Source organism: Zalophus californianus, chromosome 7, assembly GCF_009762305.2.
Source record: "Zalophus californianus isolate mZalCal1 chromosome 7, mZalCal1.pri.v2, whole genome shotgun sequence".
NCBI lineage: Eukaryota > Metazoa > Chordata > Mammalia > Carnivora > Otariidae > Zalophus > Zalophus californianus.
In genome coordinates this window covers 65,939,693-65,944,425 of record NC_045601.1, presented here as the reverse complement: position 1 = coordinate 65,944,425, position 4,733 = coordinate 65,939,693, and the positions used below count along the sequence as shown (strand labels likewise).

Below are 4,733 nucleotides of genomic sequence, written 5' to 3'. Positions count from 1 at the left end.
AAAACCAGCCAAGTACTTCTAAATCAATCACGGTATTTTTTTTATCTCCCAAAGACACTACTACTCAGTCAAAAATTATGGTTACTGAATTAGTTTGAACAGATCACATGCATAAACACACATGACCATATCTATCCCTTGATTGCTCAATGACAATGAGTAATGTTACATTTCCTGATACAGAAATCGCAACTAAAATGTGTTATGTTTAAAAAATAATAATAAAATGTCTAGTGTTTGTTCCTTATCAGGTAGAGCTGCTTTGGTCAGATCTTACTAATTATCATGGTTTTTTATAGTGTGTCAAGTGAATAGGTCAAATTACAGCCACAAAAACAAAAATAATGACAAAAAATGTTCCCCTTAGCTCCTACATACTTCAATTTCTGAAATGAAGATTCAAATAGTCTGCTTAATTTCTATGAAAATTTTAATGAAATCATAGAAACTACAAAAGCATAGATTGCTGATATCTCGTCTAAATGCAAACCAGGCCATGCTCATCTGTCTGCATATTCAGCAGAAAATGTAAACATAAAACTTGGCAAATTCCATTCATCTATAAACTTCTTTTTTTTTTTTTTTTTTAAAGATTTTATTTATTTATTTGAGAGAGAGAATGAGAGATAGAGAGCACGAGAGGGAAGACGGTCGGAGGGAGAAGCAGACTCCCCGCTGAGCCGGGAGCCCGATGTGGGACTCGATCCCGGGACTCCAGGATCATGACCTGAGCCGAAGGCAGTCGCTCAACCGACTGAGCCACCCAGGCGCCCTCATCTATAAACTTCTTGCTAAAGAAAATGAACAACTCTAATATGCAAAAATATCCTGCATATCTTGTATACTAAAAAGAGGTATAATTTGTTTACCTATGATATCGATGCTGTTATAATAAAAGTGTTTTGTCACTTTTCATTTCATCAAAAGTACATAACATAATGAAGTCTCTGACTTGTAGAAGTTCTTATAAGATGTATATCATTATTGCCTTCCATAGAAAAGATTTTATAAAAATCTGCTGTCAAATCATATTTTCAAAATGTGGGAAAGAAGAACGTCCTTCTCTTGTTTGGAAATACATTAATGATGAGTGTAGAGAAAACAGTTACAGCAAAATAAAAGTTCCTATGCTATTTCTCTGAAACTCTTTGGTGGTCTTTTGAAGAGGCCATAGGAAGTCTAAAAAAAAGTTAACTAACTGCGACCTGAATTGCTAGCTGTGATGTGAAGGTTGTGAAAAAAACTTATCTTGGGAAAAATGAGCAATTTTTTAAATAGAAATAAGACTGCTTCAGAACCTGAGAATGCGATCAGAAAAGAACAGTGAGGTAAGCAGGACTTCTTCAATTTCTTTATTAAAACTGTAACTTAGTGGGATGTAATTTTAATTTCACAAATTCTAATTGCCTCTATGCTTTAAAATAATTTTTTTCCTGAAAAAGAGGTTAAAGTCTTATGACATTCAATGTGATTCAGTGTTTAAAAATGTTGGCTATTTTAGAGATGGATATTCTATATGATAAATTTATAGATGCAAAGGACTTGATGGCAAAACCTGCCTTACTTAAACAAGACTGTAGATACAAGGTATAGGGGCAATTTTGGAGAACCAGAAAGTAATTCCACCAAGTTTAAAAATTTGCTATTGCAGGGAAGTAAAATACTAGTATTCCATGCTCAAATGTTATTATCGAGAGGTTATTCAGCTTGATGTTATTAGAATGACACCAGAAATGAGTGTAATGGGGACTTGCTCAAAACAGAAATGGAAATTGAAATTAATCTTATGGTTGATTGTCTTCAGTTTTACCTCTAAATAAAAGAAAAGGATGATGTCCTAAAGGCAGTTCAGGGAAGAATTATCGGAAAAGGAAACAGAAGGGTAAAAACACCCTACTGTATCTTGAAATAGAAAGAAACATGCCATCATTATTTCATATAGGTAAGATATGTTAATTAGTCCTATTCTATTTATAAATTTTAAACACAGCATATCTTATATAATTTAATAGCCAATAAAAGTAAAAAAGAAAATAACTTGCTGTGTCAGAATGCAGAAACAAAATTTCAAGTGAGCACCAACTGTTCATATTTTTTTAAAAGAATAACATGTATGTGTATAACTATTCTATAGTATTTACTCTTACTTATTATTGTTGTTGTCATTATTATTATTGTCTGGTGTGGCTGTGTTTTGAGTTTACTCTCTAAAATATTGACTATGCAGGGCTCCTGGGTTGCTCAGTTGGTTAAGTGTCTGCCCTGGGATGGAGCCTCCCCCAACCCTGGGCAGGCTCTCTGCTCAGTAGGGAGTCTGCTTCTCCCTCTCCCTCAGCCCCTTCCACCCCACTTGTGCTCTCTTTATCACTCTCTCTCTTTCAAATAAATAAATAAGTCTTTAAAAAATAAAAATAAAATAAAATACTGATGAGGCTAGGTGCAGTTTATATAATATGATCTTTGGTATTTGTTGTACTGTTTAATACATGCTTAATTTTTGCTTGAAGAGAATATAATCATTAATTGTAAGGGTTAAGAGTTTAATATACATATCAATGTATAGAGATTAATATTTGTTTTAAGTCATTTATATTCTTACTTTTATCCTGATTGATCTATTAGTTTCTAAAAAAAAGGGGGGGTTATTATTGTCCCCCACACTAACTGAACATATGTCTAGTTTTCCTCACAATACAGGCAGATTTGGAATTATTTATTTTGAGAATGTTTTAAGTTCATACCTGTTTTGAATTATAGCATCTTGTCAAATTATTCCTTTAATCATTGTGTAATGTCTTTATCTCTAATAATCATTCTGCCTTAAATTCAAACCTGATTAGTATCATTATATCAACTTAGGTCTCCTTAGTATTTGCCTATGTCACTTCATATCCTTTCACATGCATTCTTTCTGTCTTTGTTTTATGTGAGCTGCTTATGTACATCATATAACAGCTTTCTTTTTAAATACATTTTAAGAATTTCTGTCAACTAATGATATTGACTTGTATCTATTTATTGTGATTACTGATATATTTGGATTTCTTTCTTTTTTTTATCGTGCTGTATGACCTTTAATAAGTATATATAATGTCTTCCAATCACGTCACCTAGGGACCATTTTACCCGCTGCTCTGTTTGGCAGCCAGTCTCTTGTCTCTCTCTTCAGTGATGGTGAGGTGGATACCCTTCCCACGGGGAAGAGAAATCCACGGTTTGTTGCCTTTGCCAATAACAAAAATGTTGGAGAGTCGGGTGGCAAAGCTGTTGCCATTGGCATCTTTCACGTGAACCACATCAAACGAACCAGGATGTCTCTCTCTGTTGGTGATCACACCAATTCTCCCCAGGTTGGCACCCCAGTCACCATACACAGATTACCAGTATCAAACTTGATGAAATCAGTAATCTTTCCAGTCTCCAAATCGATCTGAATGGTATCATTCACCTTGATGAGGGGATCATGATGGCGGACGGTGCGAGCATCATGAGTCACCAGGTGAGGGATTCCTTTTGTCCCCACAGAGATCTTTCGCACTTTGCACAACTTATACTTGGCCTCCTCAGGTGTTATCCGATGAACAGCAAAGCGACCCTTGGTATCATAAATCAGACAGAAATTCTCCCCAGTCTTGTCGATGCTGATGACATCCATAAAACCAGCAGGGTAGGTTGTATCAGTTCGGACCTTGCCATCAATCTTAATAAAACGCTGCATACAGATCTTCTTGACTTCATTTCCTGTTAGGGCATACCTAAGTCTGTTCCTTAGGAAAATGATGAGAGGGAGACATTCTCTCAACTTATGGGGACCAGTAGATGGGCGAGGAGCAAACACACGAGTCAGTTTATCCAGCATCCAATGCTTTGGAGCTGCTACAGACTTCAGATACTTCTTGGGACCACGAGCCATGGCTGCGCTGGGAACGAAAAGAGACCCGCCTCCTTCCGGTACCCGAGAAAAGAGGCTATTTGGATTTATTTCTGCTGTCATATTTTACACTTTCTATGTACCATGCTTTCCTTTTTCCTTCCTTTTTAAAAATTTAATAAATTGTATTTTTGAGCTGTTTTAGGTTCACAGCAAAATTGAATGCAAAGTATAAAGAGTTCCCATCTACCCCCAATTCCCACACATGCACAACCTTCCCCGCTATCAATATTCCCACAGTGGTACATTTGTTACAACTGATGGACCTACACTGACACATGATTATCACTCATAGTTTGCATTAGGTGACTTAGTCCCTTCAGGCTTCTATAATAGAATGTCATAAACTGAGTCGCTTATAAACAACAGAAATTCATTTCTCATATTTCTGTAGTTTGCAAAATCCAAGAAAAATTTCTGGAAAATTCAATGTCTGGTGAGAGCCAGCTTCCTGGTTCATAGATGGCTGTCTTCTTGCTGTGTTCTCATAGCGTGGGAGGGGTGAGGGATCTCTCTGGGTCTTTCAATAAGGGAGCTAATTCCATTCACGAGGGTGCCACACTTACAATTTAATTATCCCCTACAGGCCCATCTCCAAAAATCATTATGTCAGGAAGTTCAACATATGAATTTTGAGGGAACATAAACCTTCAGCCTTTAGAATTAAGGTTCAATCTTGGTGTTGCACATTTTATGGATTTGGACACATGTATGGTGGTATGCATTCACCATTTTAGTATCATACAAAATAGTTTCACTGCCCTAAAAATCCTCTGTGCTTCTATTCATCTTTCCTTTTCCC

At 36.1% G+C, this 4,733-nt stretch overlaps 1 pseudogene; it reads right to left on the bottom strand.

Moving 5' to 3' along the window:
- Positions 1-3,122: 3,122 nt before the first annotated feature.
- LOC113927304 lies at positions 3,123-3,913 on the bottom strand (annotated as a pseudogene).
- Positions 3,914-4,733: the final 820 nt, after the last annotated feature.